At 45.1% G+C, this 17,788-nt stretch overlaps 1 protein-coding gene across 2 annotated transcripts in view; it reads right to left on the bottom strand.

Annotated features, from left to right (window-relative positions):
* The window catches only part of BACH2 (BTB domain and CNC homolog 2), a 197,049-nt gene that overhangs the window by 106,656 nt on the left and 72,605 nt on the right, over positions 1 to 17,788 (bottom strand). Inside the window, exon 3 of one of the 2 annotated variants that reach the window (XM_040597406.1) lies at positions 3,227 to 3,331. The gene's annotated coding sequence lies outside the window, so the exon portion shown is untranslated. Of the gene's footprint in view, positions 1 to 1,963; positions 2,046 to 3,226; positions 3,332 to 17,788 lie in introns of those variants that run through there. The other variant, XM_040597407.1, reaches the window with a different exon arrangement.

Below are 17,788 nucleotides of genomic sequence, written 5' to 3'. Positions count from 1 at the left end.
AGATCTTAAGAAAGTGTGAAAGGCACAGTGAAAGGCACATAATACATATTTCTAAGACAAAATTATTGTGGTATTATACTATTTGCAAGGAGGTGCAACAAGTCAAACCGTTCTTTCGTGAAATAATTAACACTGGCTGAATCCCTTACAGAAAGTCTCAAGATCTCAAGAGGGAAAAAATAGCTAATTTCCACCTGTGTAATAACTAACACAGTGAGAAAGAAGAAGACTTCAGACTTTTGTGAGAAAATGTTGCAAAACCACAAGCTTTCAAAAGTGCCCAATATGCTATTTTCAGCTTATGTGGATGTAACCCAAACTATCCACGGCTAACCAAGGTGCATCAGAAGATTGTCGTCATTCCACTTCCACCACAGGCTTTCAGCAACTTGTGCCCACTCTGCATCCAAGGCTGTCAAGTCCCACAAAATAACGTAAGACTTTTAGGCTTAAAGCAGCCGAGCAGCTGCAAAAATAACCCCCTAAAAATATTGAAGAATTAGTCCCACTCAGCAGCTGAAAAAAACAATTACTGATAGAACAAATCAGTGTTTGATATTACTTAACAGTTGGGGAAAAACTATTTGTGAATCATAATTAACATTTATTTAACTATTTAAAAGCATGCATCTGCTGTTTGAGGCTTCAAGGAGAGCCAATATGTGGCCTTCTGGCACCATTAAACAGACTAATACTGTTAAATTGGAAGGACATGAGGCAGAAAGCCATGCTGGAATAGTGAATCCTTCGAGGAACTGGTGTAAGTGAGATTGTCTCAGTAGTGTGCACCCCGCGACACCAGGTCTGAACTCACTGTACCAAACGAGTAGCAGCTACCTCAGGGTAATTAAATGAATGCACAACTCCAGCTCCTGGTGCCACAGCAATTCAAACACCATGACACAAACTGGATTAAAATCCAGCATGAACAGCAACAGACGAAAAAGTTCCCTTCAAACAGCTGCAGAGCTGCTCACGGGCAACTCTACGGCAGTGCCAGCCCAGGGCCAGGTGGCAGCGGGGTGTCCTGATGGCAAACGCTGCGGTGACCTGCGAGAAAGGACCAGAAGCGCTCACCGTTCCTGGAGGAGCCAGGCTCGCCTCCCACGCTGAACGTGTGGCCGGCATGACCAGGGCAGTGACTGTCCCCCCGTACTGGGCACTGGTGAGGCCGCCCCTCGAACCCTGGGTGCAGGTTTGGGCCCCTCACTGCCAGACAGACACTGAGGTGCTGGAGCGTGTCCAGAGCAGGGCAACGGGGCTGGGGAAGGGTCTGGAGCACAAGTCTGATGAGCAGCAGCTGAGGGAACTGGGGGTGTTTAGCCTGGAGGGAAGGAGGCTGAGGGGAGACCTTATCGCTCCCTACAGCTGCCTGAAGGGAGGGTGTAGGCAGGTGGGGGTCGGTCTCTTCTCCCAGGTAACAAGCGGTAGGATGAGAGGAAATGGCCTCAAGTTGTGTGTGGGACGTTTAGATTGGATACCAGGAAAAACTTCCTCACTGGAAATTGTCAAGCATTGGAACAGGCTGCCCAGGGACGTGGTTGAGTCACCATCCCTGGAGGTATTTAAAAGATGTGTAGATGTGGCGCTTAGGGACATGGTTTATTGGTGGACTTGGCAATCCTGGGTTAATGGTTGGACTTGATGATCTTAAAGGTCCTTTCCAACCTAAATGATTCTACGATTCCATGAAAGCAACAGCAGGTTGGTCAGGACATCAAGTTCCAGAAGCAGACAGATCATTTACAGGCAAGATGCTGAAAGCAAACGTTTTGCCACTTTCTAAATTTCTAATTGGGAAACATTCTTAGAACTTAATCTTTTCTAAATCCTAATTTCCCCCAGGCAATTCCCTCGGCTGCTCTCTGCCCATTTGCCACAGCTAAGGTGTCCCATCGCTGACAGCAACTGGGTCCTTTTTTCATCTCATTCCCACGCACCCACGCAGAATTGGGCTGAGCACCTCACGGGTCCGGTAGGCACAGAGCAACGATGAAGTGGCAGTCAGTGCATCTGGCAGGTAACTGCTGGCAGAGCTGAGCCAAAGATTTTCACCTGGAGAGTGACCCAGATGTGTCAGTTGACCACACAGAACAAAGATCTACAAACAAGAAACCTATTCTGACAGACTGACTCAGCTGCTTTACAGCTGTTGTGTTTGAAGGACTTGGTGATGGGATTAGCATAGATGTATTTTTAAAACTAGTTTATGCACAGCAGATGAACCTGTTAGGGAATATTTTGCAAGGTGCTGAGGAGTGTGAGCAGCCTGTATAATATGCTTAACTAAGTGATTTAAGTCCTAAGTCACCAACTCTTCCACCCTTGCTCTCTGAAGCAACGGTGTTATCAGAGGCTATTTCAGGGGAAATGCACTTAAGTCATAAATACTTCTGGTATCATACTTCACATAACCTGCATCAGCAGCAGCAGAAAAATGAAGGCAATATAAAAAGAAATAAAAGTTATAAAATTTCAGGTCACAAACATCCCCAAATGGATTGTGCTTTCAGAAAGGAACTGTATAAATAGCATGATGAGGTTTCCCTGGTGTACATCTTCGAGTTTTCTAGGCTGATGCTGTTCATTTCAAGCGCAAACATGTCCTCAACGCCATACTCAATGCAATCGGCTTGTAACGTGAAATGGGGCCTTTTTCATCAACGCTAACTCATCATGGAGACAGATGCAGCCGACCAAATTCACTGCTGCTCACAGCCTACTGAGGTTCCCTAGCCATACCCACAGCATGTTTGAAGAGGCAAACCAATGCTCTTTTCGGATCAGTTAGGGCAGCTATTCATGGACCATTTCAAACTGAGTTAGGCAGATGACAGTTTTTAAAAGTTTCCACAAAGCAGTTGCCCTGGCAGGGCTATACCAGCATAGCTAAAATGCGCTCCAAACACATGTATGCCACAGAGTGAATGACAAAACAGATCAATACGTATTCTGCCGATTTCTTTCTAGGTTTGTATGAAGTTGCCTGTTCTCAGAAGCGTTCAGGGACTGTGCTGAGAAGCTTTAGAGCAAGTCAGCAAAGTGCCTTTACAGGGCTTTAGCTCTTTACTTCAGACATGGGAGTGCCCATGTTCCCACATGCATTGCTACTGCTACTGTCTTCTAGATGTTAAAACTATGAGATTATAAGGAACAAACAAAATACCCAAAAAAATGCCCCAAAACTGAAGAAACCATTTGATATTGCTTTTGCAAAAATACTTACAACACAGTCCTGGAAGCAATTTCCAAGCAAGCCAACTGCTGCTCTAGACAGTTCACTGGATGGTGTGGCTCAGCTCTTTCATACAAGCAGCACCTACAGTTATATCTAGAAAAGGAAATAAAACCAAAATTCTCTGTGAGCAAATACACAAATAAAGTCATCTTTCTTTTTAAAGCCATAACCAGGTTAAAATTAGCTCTAGTAGGACTCAATAAATTTCTCATGCCAGGTTTCATGTGTGCTGCCCACTTACAGGAATAAGCTCCAAGGTGCAGTCAAAGCCCACCTAAGGTGCTGAAGCTGAGAGCAACTGTGCTTGAGAAAAAAGCCCCAAGCCGAGCGTATCACATCAGCGAACAAATGCACACATCTGTTTTTCTCATCTAGTTCTACTTTACAACATTTGCAGGAAACACAAGATGAAACACCGGCGTTAGCGCCAAAAAATATAGGTGATTTCAGCAAGGCCAGGAATTCCAGGCACCAACTTCTCTTTCTCTCTCTTGAGTGGGTGTTCACTTGTAAGTTGTAGACATGTTAGCAATTCAACGAGTGAGCGCATTAATGTTCAACTTAACAGTCATTGTTAGGTTGGGAGGTTATTACTGCTTGTTCTGCTGAAGTGACAGGTTAAAATAGGTTTGTATCTGAAAAGTTGTTTGCTACAATATATATTCCCTGGCTTTTCGTATCAAATAATTTTCTCCCATCATGTCAACTCCTATTGTAGGAACCACCACTGCCAGCTCCACTACAGCAGCTGGGATAGGAAAGGAGAAACAGCAAGGGGACAGGCGAGGAAGAGAAAGCACTCAGCCCCCATCATTTCCCTTCGGGCTGCCATCTGATTTTTTTCCCCAGGTATTTTATGTTGTTGAAGTGAGACTTCTCAACAAAGGAGCATGCTTGCATCTGCGGGACACATTCTGCTTTTAAAGCAAGCAAGCAAAGGCAAAATGCATGAATACAGAGAGGGCTCTACTTCATCTAGCCACAAGCCTGAGAAACCCATTAGCTATCGGGCACTACTTGGTACATGGGATGGAGAGTTGTGATTTCTCAACTTTGCAGGTGATATTATTAATGGAAAAACCAAATTTTCAAGGTTGAGCTGACCGGTATGGAGGACAAAAAAAAAATACCACCACATGTCGGATTTTTGCAGACTCAGATCCATTTTGTACTAGTAAATGAGATTTTATCCTTCCCTCCTTTGCTTTTTTTTTTTTTTTTCCCCCCCTTCTTTCAGGGTAGCTCACAAGCTGCTGACAACTCACACTGTACTAAGAGCTGTTCACACCGCACAAAGTGTTTACCACTCACAACCGATGCTAAAAATTAATTTACAGCACCGCTACAGCAAGCTTTGACAAATTGTCATGTGTTGACACAGTCATAAGTTGTTGGTTAAAAAAAGTAACACTTCCCTCTTCTGCCACCTCATGTTTGAGACCAAGGATGGGCACATTATGTAAAGTTTGAGGGTTTGTAAGCTTCACAAATGTTTGGGCTTCACAAAACAAGCTTGGTTGTGAAAGTTTTTTCTTTTACAGTTAGGCATGTGTTTATTGCCAAAAAAGAGTCTAGTAAGAAGAAAAAAAAAAATCATTTCCCATCTACCAAGATCTGTGTGTTGTGCAAAACTAGGAGAACAGGCTGTAAAACAAATAACGTTGCATGACACTTGTTCTAGGTAAGATCAGACCAGTGACAAATACCCTGTATCAACTACTCAGAGCTGCAGACAACATCCTCCTACAGTGGAAAGGAAGGGGGGGGGGGGCGGGGGGAAATAGCTGCAAGTAAGAGTTTTAATTGTTCTCAGCTGTCATACAATGTTATCTTAAGTGAACGCATGTATTTCTCGATTCTTCTGTATAGTTCCTTATGGAAAAAAAACAGGCAGTGGCATTCACCAGACAAGGTCCAAACTGATTTTGGTGTACTCAAGATAGTAAACATTAGTCAGCACTCCTGTGTGCCCACAAGTGGCAGCTCTTAAATTTTAGCTCCTCCTCTTCTTCCTCAGGGCAGGACAAACAAACTGTCTAGTTTACACCCTGGAATCAGTAATGGTCACAAAGGTGGTGTCAGCTGAAATGAGCAGTTTTGGTGGTGATGCTAACTTAAAACGTTAGCCCCATTCTAGCCTAAATCAAGGTAAAGAAATAAGGCCAAGCATGGAGAGAACCAAACCACCAAGAGACAACCAAGGTATCCATCTGGTCGAGGTGTCAACAGCTTCAAGGTATCTTTGTTTTTCTTGTCTTCTGACATTTAAGTTCCTCTGCACTTCTGCAGAGACACCCATGCAAGCTAAGGACTGCCATCCAGCAGCCAAACCAAGCGGTCAGTTGGTTTTACCTCCAACATTGTTGATGGTCAGGACAGCAAGACTGCCAACGCAGCAGAGAAAGGCATAAATGACCCCAGGCATAAATCGAAATGCTAGCAATAGTCCGGAGCAGCAAAGCACAGTACTCTCAGCAAAACAAGCACTCTCAGCACCTGCCACATGGGCTTCACGAGGAGCAGTCAAAAGCCACCACTTTATGTTGTGTGCCAGTGACCTGGACTCTCAGTGCCCCAATACCTCTCCCTAAGCTCCACCACCTCTCTGTGTACACACGGTGCAAGAATGCAGAGGAAATTCATTCAGGAAATTAACTTGGCAACACAAGGAATTTATTCTGTTTTTTCCCCCTCTAACACTTGCACAAAGAAGAGATGTTTCGAGTGGTTCCCAAGTCCTGAAGAGAAGCAACGCTGTACCTCTGCAGAACTGATCCGCCTGCCCCACGCCTGCATCGGTGCAAGTGTGATCCATGTAATTTCTCTACAAAACTCAAAACACATAACATCAACCAAAAAGAGCTCCTGCAAAACACTAAGGGGGATGAAATTTCATATGGACTCTTCACTTGCTCACCCCTCAGACACCTTGTACAGAATTCCTTCATCATCTGAGCTGTTACTCTGACAAATGACATATCTTACTCTCTTGATGGATCTAATGGAAGAAAAGGACATTTACATCATTACAGTCAGGCTGGACGTTATCTTGTGCAGCTGACTGGCATGACATCATCCATGCTTAGCTTAGACTGCTGTACATTTAGAAAAGCACTCAAGTGGCAACTCCTACCTCTCTGCTCCAAAGTTACAAAAATTCATAAATATTTTGAGTGCATCACATGAAATGCATTGTTTCACTGGATTTAGTCCAAAAGTCAACAAGGATGAAATAAACATGATTCAACTACTACGTCAAAAACTTCAGCTGTGTAACTACCCAGAAGATAACACTAATCTTCCTCCACCTTGGTGGAAAACTAATAAAACCTTAAGTTTTACCACAAGTTATCTCAACTGCCCAAATATAATCTCTTCTATATAATCTCTCCTGTACATTTTTACTTCTTTGCTCTATAGAAGGAAACACAAGGAACTTAAACTCCCTGAGTTCTTACTTCGGGATGGAAAAGGCCCAACGCATCCCTGCTAACCCAGTGGGGAACACTATTAGGAAAAAAGTGGGACTTGAGGTTTTCTGTTTGTTTTTTTTTTTTTTTTCTTTTTTGAGAAAAAGCATCTATTTACTTGTGACAAGCTCCTTCTTGATGGCTCCAACTTGTGAGTGTGAAGAATCCAGCCACAAGCAGAAGGGCGTCTCTTGCCAAGTCCCTTGTGTGAGCTTGTGCCTGCTGGAACGGACGCGGGACCAGCGCAGGAAGGGCCAGCACCGGGGAGAGGCAGACCCAGGATCCCCCGTGGCCTCCCTGCACCACACCTCTCCGCTCGGCCCTCCAGCTTTTGTCATGGGGAGGACAGCAGAACCTTGGCCAGGCCCACAGCCGCACTCCCTCCCATTGCTATTTTCTATGCCCTGCATAAGAAAACCATAAAGATGACACTTGCCCCTGCGAGCCCTCACCAGGATTTCAAAAGCAAAAGGCAATATATGAAGGCGTCCTGCTGTCTTGATGATGCACACATGCAATGAAAGGGATAAATATATGTATTAAACACATATATTGAATATATATACTAAATATGCACTGGGTAGTCGCTGCCTGCATGGGATGCAGACTGTGTGAAACAAACTCCCCTGGTTAGAAATTAAAAAACAAAAGGAGGGTTGCAACTTTCTTACTCCCTGGGCACTGCCCTTCCAGCCGGCGAGGACAGGATGCTAACCCCAACGCTTCAGAGCTGCTGGGGTTTAAAGGGCCTCTCCTCTCCTCTCCCCAGGGAAGTGGCACCAGTGACTAACTACAATGTGGGCAATTTTCCTGTCTCTGCTTCACGCCTGTCTTCACGTCACTGCAAAGGTCACCACGTCCTATCTGTTACGCTGAGGTCTGCCACCCACCAGCAAACAGGGAAGCAGCTTATCTGGACAGCCGGGCAGGACCTCCTGCCGGCCTTTGGGGGCGGGGGGAAACCTTGCAGCTCTCCTCCTGGCACGGGGGCGCGCTTCAAAAATGGTTCCAGCTCTTAAACCTTAAGAAGGGACTGAGAGCCTCAAATTGCCTTGAACTGGAAGGATCTCAGCCTGCACCAGCTTTGCACAGCAAGCTTTGCTCAGCAAAGCCCAGGCCCTAAAGCTGTTCCCCTCACAGGAGAGGCAGCAAGGGGAAGTGCGAATGAAACTGTTCCCCATGAAACAGTGGGAAAAGGCATCAGATCTTTGTCCGTGCCTCTCTGGAGCACACCTCGTGCTTCCAGCCCTTTCAAGCAGAAGAAACTTGGTGGCCCTATGAAGAGTGCAATCACCTGAAAGCCAGCATCTGTGTTCCCCCTCTGCCACTCCGTCAAAAAGGACATGCAAGGGCCCCTCAGGAGGCAGGCTGGGAACTGCCTGGCCCCCCCAAGCATCCTCACACACATGCATATGGGCATCCATCTCCTCTGCTGTGCTGTTTTTTCTAACTGTATACACCAATATATTTTTCATCACTTTCTTAGCATTACATCTATCGTATGGTATGTGACAATCAGTGCCAGCATTACCCAAAGCATTATCACACAAGCATGTAATTCACTGGAACGGGACTTTCTTCTTCCTCAACTTCTTATAGCCAGTTTTGTCAAATAAATCCATCTGACTTCTTGCTTGACTTGTGTCTACTCAGATCAGACCTTTACCAAAGCTAGAAGCATTTTATTTCTAACAAATATATTCCCATCCTCCCAAATCAAATCTCTACTTCTGGCTGAGACAATGTCATTCAACTTTTACTGTAGTGCAATGCTTCCAAACAAATGACCTTAAAAATTCAGTTAAATGGCAATGCACAGCTGAAGGCCTCTAGAGGTTTATTTGTCACATGGCAAAAATCACTCTTTGTATGGCATTTGTATAAATGACTACAGGATTCTCTGGAGGCCAGAAAGGTAACTAGATAACAAAGAAAATCATGTCAAGTTTTATGAGTACTTCAGCAAAAATGTTTAGATCAGACCACGTTGGTTAGTATATTTTGAAATCCTCCTACCTACTCCATGTGGTGTTAACTTGTGCGTGCAACCCAGTTACAAGTCAGGGGAAAGAACCAGCTCGAGAGTTTTTCAGAGATTAGTCCCACCTACAGCACTGCAGCTGGAAACTTTGCTTGACCTTTTGATCCACAGTGATTTCCACAGTAGAAATCACTGCAGTAAAGGTACCAGTCAAAGTAGTTAACTAGCAGTGTACGAGCCATCTTTTATTTTTTATCTGCTAATACAGACAACTCAATGAAAAGATGAACATACTCCCCGTGCCCTCTAAGGCAATTTTTTCTTTATGGGGTGTTCAAGGAGCCACAACCCCCTTTATCAACTCTTCGGTATTTTGCCCAGAATTACAAAAGCATCCCGGTTTTGGGAGATGCTGGGCCGCAGTGAGGACATGCTCAAAGTGCTGTCTGTTCAGCAACGTGGATGCCAGCATGGGTATAAGCAAAAATTTCATTCAGCACAAAGCAAAGCAAGACCAGGACACAAGGATCCTAAATTAATCCAGTTCCTGTCTTCCCAATTACTTCCCCCACCACTGGAAAGACTTTGGTTTGGATTTTAGTCAAGTCTGGTTTACAGTGCTCAACTTCGGCTGTCAAAAAAAAAACCCCTCAACCCTGCTGGAATGCCTTACTCATTACGCAGCCTTGCAAAAATTATTAGCTACGTTACAAGGCATTTCCCTTTGGGGACCAGAAGGGGTGAAGAAAGAGGATGAAGAGTGACAGTTTGTGGTTTCTAATGCAGCAGCAAAAAAATAAATAAGTAAGAGGAATACAGGATATAATGTGTTTACATTTGTCAAAACAAGTTTCCTGGAGACACGGAGGGTTCGTGCTGCTGAGCTGTCACTTCTGCTTGAAACTGCTGCCTCATGCTATCAGGAGGTCACTCACTGACCTACTTTCTGATAGAACTGAATTAATTTGCTACTTCTGTAAACAAACCATATTTTTTTTTAACGGAATACTGAACAAACCTATAAAAAGCTGCCTTTTATCCAACTTGAAGCTTCAACTGATGCAGTGCAAGGCTACTACACACCCTGGCAGAGGGCCCACTGTGCTTCGTCTGCTTATTCTTTTGGAAAAATTTGTACAGAATAGTTTTAAAGAGTTGGCGCTGCAAATAACATCTTTCCTTTTTGAACTCCTACACTACACTAATACCAGCGATATAACCCACTACAGACAGTAACAGAGGCTAGCATTCAAACATGCTGTGCTTTGTCTAGGCTGCTCCTGAAATAGATGCCTACCGCAACAGGATTAGCTACCCAAATAGAGAGATGCATGGCACAATATACTTCCAGGTTTAAAACACAACGTTATTAATAGAAAACAAGACGAGTAGGTGAAACTTATAAACTAAACATCTATTGATCTGATCAACCCCTGCACAAAGCCAGTTAACAAACATCTGTGCTCACCAGGAGATGGTGGTAGGGTAAGAGCACTTGCTCTAAAGCATTACACTCAGAAAGCCAAGTGGCAGAAGTGGTAGCAAAAGAGATACCACCTACCTGCTCTCTTTGCTTAATGGCTACAAGCACATAGCTCTAACGTCACTACACAAATCCTTTCATTAAAATAAAACCATGGTTGAGGGTTTCACAGATCTTCCAAATCCTTGGACCGTCAAAATCTCAGAAAGTGGCTCTTGAAATCATATGCAGCAATGTCATAATTGAAAGCTTCACTGCTGGGGTGGACTTATCTTTCCGGGTTTCTTGTGGGTAGCAGCACTGCTGTTTGGAAACAGAAAAGCAGTGTACTGATTCCATGAAAGCATGGTCATACTGCATTAAGGCTCTGGACTAATATTTGGAAGATGAGAACCCACAACCCACACTTGCATCAGACCTCTTCAGCAGCTTGGTCTGATACATTCACGTCACCCTCCATCTGCAAAGCGAAGAAAAGGATCTTCGCCAAGTGTTTGACTTGCTTAGTACCAAAACACTGTGGGTGAGAATCATAGCATCATTCAGGTTGGAAAAGACATTTAAGATCATCAAGTCCAACCGCTAACCCAGCACTGCCCAGTCCACCGCTGAACCGTGTCCCTAAGCACCACATCTGCACGTCTTTCAAATACTCTAGGGATGGTGATTCCACCACTTCCCTGGGCAGCCTGGTCCAATGCTTCAGCACTCTTTCAGGGAAGAAATTTTTCCTGACATCCAATCTAAACCTTCCCTGGTGAACCTTGAGGCCATTTCCTCTCATGCTACCGTTTGTTACTGGGGAGAAGAGACCGACCCCACCTGCCTACAGCCTCCCTTCAGGCAGCTGTAGAGAGCGATAAGGTCTCCCCTCAGCCTCCTTCCCTCCAGGCTAAACACCCCCAGTTCCCCCAGCTGCTGCTCATCAGACTTGTGCTCCAGACCCTTCCCCAGCCCCGTTGCCCTGCTCTGGACACGCTCCAGCACCTCAGTGTCTGTCTGGCAGTGAGGGGCCCAAACCTGCACCCAGGGTTCGAGGGGTGGCCTCACCAGTGCCCAGTACGGGGGGACAGTCACTGCCCCGGTCCTGCTGGCCACACTGTGTCTGACACAAGCCAGGATGCTGTCGGCCCCCTTGGCCACCCGGGCACACTGCTGGCTCATGTCCAGCCGGCTGTTGACCAGCACCCCCAGGGCCTTTCCCCCAGGCAGTTCCCAGCCACCCTTCCCCAGGCCTGTGGCGCTGCCTGGGGCTGGTGTGACCCAAGGGCAGGACCCGGCACAGAGCCCTGTTGGAGCTCACACAGTTGACCTCAGCCCATCGATCCAGCCTGCCCAGCCCCCCCTGCAGAGCCCTCCTGCCCGCCAGCAGATCAGCACTCCTGCCCAATTTGGTGTTGTCTGCAAACTTATGGAGGGTGCACTCAATTTCCTTTGCGTTTCCCTTGGGTCCAATCTAACAACAGTGGAGGCAGCACGAACAGCCATAATACAAGACAACTATTGGTATCACAACAGATTTACGATCACTCGAGTTCCTGGACTTGATGAGGCTCGCGTTGCCAAAGATAACTATACCAGACCCAGCACTTGCAACTGCAAGTGCACTTTTGTCAACCTTCTTAGCTTTTATCTGTGCATATTTACAAGCCCTGAACCCGAAGTTCAAATAAATCCAATAATTCACTCAAATCCACCAGGAATTGAAAACATTAGGGAAGTGTCAAGATGTCATCGAGCTTGTTCTGCAGAAAATAGCACTTTATAGTTTCAGAAAGAAATAGACAAGGGAGCTATTTAACGAGCTGGTGGCATATTGAAACATGGATAGATAAGTAATTAATAGTTACCTTCTCTAAGTGAAAACTTTTCTGAGTGAAAAATCAGTTTATATGAAAAACTACAAGTCAATTGCTGCCATTTTTGGGTGGATAAGAACTGTCACACGTGTTATCATCTCCATTACCATTAAGGATTCCAGTCCTTTAAGCAACTCACAAAGACCTTCACATAAAACAGCATGTGGGAAGCAAGGAACTAACAGAAGGAGACACCAAAGAAATGTTGACGTTCGTAACTAGAATGCTAATGAAAAATGTTACCAGAAATCCATGAAAATGGGAGAGAACTTCTGCCACGAGAAGTCGAAGCTGAGGCAAGAAGTTCATTTTAGTCCCTTAGGAGCAAGAGTAAATGCATGGTTGTATAGGTGCTGGCATTAGGACACAGATTATTGGACAAATAACCTCTGCACGTTGGTAGCCCAAAACACTTTCCTATTAAAAAGCTGCAATATTTCCCTGGTAGATCACCTAATTCAGAACCCTCTTAACCCTGACATGCAGGTTTCTTTCCCAAATTTCTATATAGCTTAAGTGGAACATATGGCACCTTAAAATAAACAAAACAGGAGAGGAAAAATAGACATGCTCCAAGAAAAAGGAAATATAGACCCATTAATTAAACATTCAATTCTTTTTATCCCTCATGTCTGTCTTCACAGTTTAAAGTCTCTCTCAGCAATCAACCAATTTTGGGATTCAGTGCTGTCATGCCAATCGTGGCAGTACTTCAGTGAAAAAGGCACTGTCAAACATAATGAAGTTTTCCTTCAGTTTGTACCCACACTGGTGCTGCGTACAGCACACATGCTGCCTGGGGGGAGGTGGGGGACAGGGCTTTACTTGCCCTGGCTCCCAAGGACCACCGAGCAGCAAAGGCACAACGGAATCACACTGATGGTTGACACTACATGCCGCAGAAACCATCTTGCAGCCTCCGATACAACGTACAAATAGCACCCTATGGGCTTTGAAATATATTTGAGAATTTTCAGTTGTTTTCTTGTATTTTCTTTCCAACTTAGTGGTGGACTTGGCAGTGCTATGTTAACGGTTGGACTCAACGATCTTAAAGGTCTTTTCCAACCTAAACAATTCTATGTTTCTTTTCCAACCTGCACATGCCTCGGACTAAGGCAAGCTGTAAACATGGAAAAATTTCCCAGTACTTCACTGTTACAGCTCAGCTTGCACCTATGGGCACCGTTCCCTGTCCTTCACCTAGAGACGCTGTGCACAGAGCACGTGGAAGGACAGGGCAGAGGGGTTCCCCATTGGGAAGGAGAAAATAAGTCTCTCTAATTGGTATTTCTGTTTCTATCAGTTCGTTTTCAGACTGGTCCCACTGGAGCTGGTGTTGTCAGAGAGCAAATAGTAGGCCAGGGTTTATAAGGCTTTGCAACGTACGATAGTCACTGACACCACGAGCGGTGCGTTTGTATCTGCTGGCTCAGGCGAAGACGGCAGTACGGCTGTCCTGACTGTACACTGCACCTACAATGCACATTCGGCCGCCTCACCTGAACTCGCTCTGCTTTATCTGTCCCTGGTAAGCTCTGGCCTGGCAGCCGATGCTCCTGAGCAGCTGGCGGCAGCAGCCATCTGAAACCAGTAAATCAGGCTGCTGGCTGCCCGGGCAGGGGCTGTCACCGTGCAGTCTCCCAGCACGTAGTGCAGCGGGACTCCAACCTACTCGGTCTCCGGGCATCACTACAACATAAATGAGGATAAATCAAGTGCCAAAGAAGGGTAAATATTCAGTCCTGGAAAAACGGCATGCTTTACAGCGAACGCGTCACGGCCCAGAGCTTGAAATAGAAATTTATGTGACAAAAACTTCATGATGTGAAAGTCTGCATCAAAAAAACAGCAAGCTGCACTGTTTGACATCTTGGTTTCCAAGCCCTGTGAAGTCCAAATAGCTCAAATATAAATCTGTAATATCGTTCTCTGAGTAAAACCTATTTTAAACCGATTTTGGCATCCCCTAAAAGTCGTAATCAGGATGCCAGCTGTATGGTTTCTTGTCTCCTTCTCCTGGCTCCAACTGGCCGGCAGCAGTGAACCGCTCTCCTCGCTCCAACTGCCTGCCCTGCTAAGGAAGCTCTGGCACCTCCACTTCCTCGAGACCGAAAGTGCTGGGTTCCTTCAGCGAGGAGAGCCTGCCTTTGCCACTCCACGGACAGATGAAGAATATCACCAATAAAAATCAGAACCTTCAAAGTTTCAAAAGTTCCCTTTCCATAAAACAAGCCTTAGACAGAGAACAACCAATAATGAGCTGCAAAACCCTTTTTATAGGCACTCACTTGAGATGACCCACATAACTCATCCACTTTGCCACTTACCACTTCCAAACTTACAGCAGTATAAAAGCTTTCACAACCACACATGATCATGTCACTTTTTTTGCTTTATGTATAAAAGCACCTAGTGCATTTTTTCATTTTTAATTAACATCTCCACCAACACGTGGACTGTGACATCCCGTTATGAATGCCTGAAAATCTAACATTTGCCGATCCTGGTTGCTTCTGTGCTTCTCTTTACCTTTGCCACTAGCCTCCTCTGAAACATCTGAGCATGTTTCAGCTTTCCAAACACCAGCTGACCCAGGACTGTGGCTGGAGCACAACCTGCCATTTAACAACGTTTTTTTCCCCTGTGGCCCCAGGCTGCACAAAGCTCCCGTCCTGGTTTCCAGTACCTGGGAATGCATGACGGGAGGGTAAGATTAAGCTTTGTCACCACACAGCAAAGGCTACAATGCCTTAAACTAAATAAAACAAAATACAAATAAAAATAAGGAAAGGTCCAAAACAAGTAAATTCCATTTCTCCAGTGCACACTGCAGGAACATACATATCCGCGGAAGGGATTAGCATACTGCATCTGTGTTGGATGGAGGGAGGGGGAGAGGTCAAGTCAGGAAAATTGGGAAGCAAAACCAGGAATATCTGTAGATAGCACTGCAGAAAGGGGGGGTGGAGGTTTTTTGCACAACCACGGCAAAGCCTGCAGGGAAAGGAATGTGCAGGGGAAGCGGTGGGGGTGGGAAGGGACGTTGTTCAAATGGCATTGCTGGCAGAGCGTGAGGTCAGTCAAAGGAGGTCACGTCATTCCTGCAGACAACCCTGCTGGAATTATCCTACTGGGCAGGAGCGATCATCCTTACAGAAGGAGTGCAATGCACGGGCTCGGTCAACCTAAGCGACCCACGACTTCAGCTATGGAAAAACAAATGCCCGAACGCAAGGCCGTTCCTGACAAGCTGGACACAGATAGACTGCAGCTGCTGAAACATATTAACGGAGTGACATAATATTAGAACATATTTTTATGCTTACTAAGACAACAACAAACCGAAGCCTATGCTGTATTTTCGGCACACTAGCTCAAACTATCTTTAGACAGGAAAAGTGTGTATGTACAGATGTTCCAGCAAGCATGGAGAGCAGAAAGCTGGAAAAACCACTCGCTCACTTCTGAGCCTTATAAAAAACGCCTGTTCTAAATAAGGGTGGGAGTAAATACATCAGGCAATGCCAAATCAAAATAAAACAAAAGCAGGCAAGAAGCCAGTAGATGGTCAGGGACTAGAGAGGTTTAAGGGCTGCACACCTCCTCCAGCTTCACTTCTCCCAGTAGATGTTTTCAGGTGTTACCCACTCCTGCAGTTCCCCCCTACATTTTACTCCTCCTGCCAGCTCTTTCATCCAGCTTTCAAACTATCTCACTTTCACAGATGCTCTCTTGGAAGCATGATTGAAGCTATAAATTCACGTCTACACATCTGTAACAAAAATAGTTTTTCTAAAAGCTATTCTTCTTCCCTATTGATGGTGACACAAATGATACAGACTTGCTGGTAATTGAGGGGTCTCGCTGCAGCTTTAAACACCAAACAAGACAGACAGCGATGCTCTGCCTCACAAGGATAACAGCAATAATGGATTTTATATATATATACATATATATAGATATATATGAAGCTGTTATTCTTGGAATCATTTCTGTTTGTGAAGAACTGAAAAATATAAGAAATGGCCTCCAAGCTCTTGTTCTGTGGAACAACAATTATTTTTTTTATGTAGAACATAATTATCACTTCATTCCAGAAAAAACCTTGGAGTCCACCAGTGCAAGAACAGATCTAATTTACCACGATCACTGCTCAGCTGGCAGTAGTAGAAAGATAAGGGCAGCAACCGCATGAAGTACAATTTAGACCTTCCCTGGCAAAACCCCTGTATAAATAGGACACAGAAAATTAGGATGCTTCCACATGAGGTTACGACTGAGACCTGCTTTTAGCCAAAAAAACCCAGTGTGGTGTGGCAAAAAGCTGTTACACCTCAGGTACAGAAGGCCCTGGACCTGGGGGGCTTTCTGCCACAGGGAGGACACCTCTGCTGCTGCCCACAGACCCGAGATCCAGGCACAGCGGGGACAGGGTCCCTGCATACATCTTGCACACATCTAGATGCGTTCTTCCTTGCCCCCCGTGCCTGCATGTAAGGAAGTCCTTGGTGCCATGACCAAAGCAAACAATGCTTGCAAGGTCTCTAGAGGTGACCTGAGCATACTAATGGTACAGAAGACCTTGCTCATCTCACAACCTCCACATTTTTCTTAATCCCAAGCCTGCGGCAAAGCAGAAATCCCAAAGCACTGTTCCTGCAAGCAGTGCTTGTACAAGACAACTGTGATCTGCATGAAGGCACATCTCCTTTGGGCTCAACTTGATTTGCCTTCATGGCAAATAAATTAGCTGTGGGCAATCGTTGGGTTAACATTGGCACAGCAAAATCCAGGCATGAAGACATGGGAGAAAGAGCACAGATTTGGGTGATGGAGACAGGCCATCAGCCTGCTGGCAGCAGGGTGACAGGGGAACCAGGTAAAGGAAAACAACAATGTGCCAACAGAAGCAAAGAGAGATAGCAAAGAGACTAAACAGACCGATCGGAAAAAAACCCCACAAAACAAAACAACAAAAAAACCCCCACAAAACAAAACAACAAAAAAAAAGCCAAAGGAGGGAAGCTTAGCAGACAGGGACAGCACTTGCGGAAGAAGCTCTACGTGGTATTTTTAAAACAAGGGCAGGGAAGTAGGAGCAGAGTTTAGCAGTGGACCTGGAAAGGACTGGTCCACCTTGGTGAGTGCCTCTGGCTCCAGGAGAGCCTGAGAGCGCTCCTGAGCTCCTCTCCTCTGCACGCACCCAGCACAACAAAGCTCTGCTTGCAATGGGCACGTGATGCCACTGCAACTACTGCGTGACAGCAGCTTGCCAACCAAGAATTCCCTGTAAATCTAGTGCTGCAATGGTATTTGCAATGATTTTTGTTAAGGTTTTCATATTTAGCAAAGCCACTACTGTTTTTATTGAAATTCACACACACACAGTGCTTAGAGAGAGAGAGGGCATAAAATACAAGCTGAATTGAAAGTTCAGCTGCTTTCAACTGAATTTGTTAGTAAGTTCATCACCATTTTTTGACAGAATAATCTTTCCATGGTGAATTATTTCCACTGGAAAAAATAGGAGACCAACAAATTGCTGGATATAATTTGTGCCTTAAATAATAAAGCAATTAATGGCATTTTAGCAGGAACACATTCTTCTCTCCAGAAATAAAATCCCTATTTCATCTCATCTAAATTGCTTGGTCAGCTTCAAATGAGTGCAATATAAATCTCCTTCCCATACTGCTTCTGTTATCTATGATAAAGGGAAGAGACAGAAGGTAATCCTGTGTTCTGTATTCACTG

This window comes from Falco naumanni, chromosome 6 (genome assembly GCF_017639655.2).
Source record: "Falco naumanni isolate bFalNau1 chromosome 6, bFalNau1.pat, whole genome shotgun sequence".
In the NCBI taxonomy this organism is placed as follows: domain Eukaryota; kingdom Metazoa; phylum Chordata; class Aves; order Falconiformes; family Falconidae; genus Falco; species Falco naumanni.
Note: the sequence above shows the minus strand (reverse complement) of the source record. Positions and strands in the feature narration are given on the sequence as shown.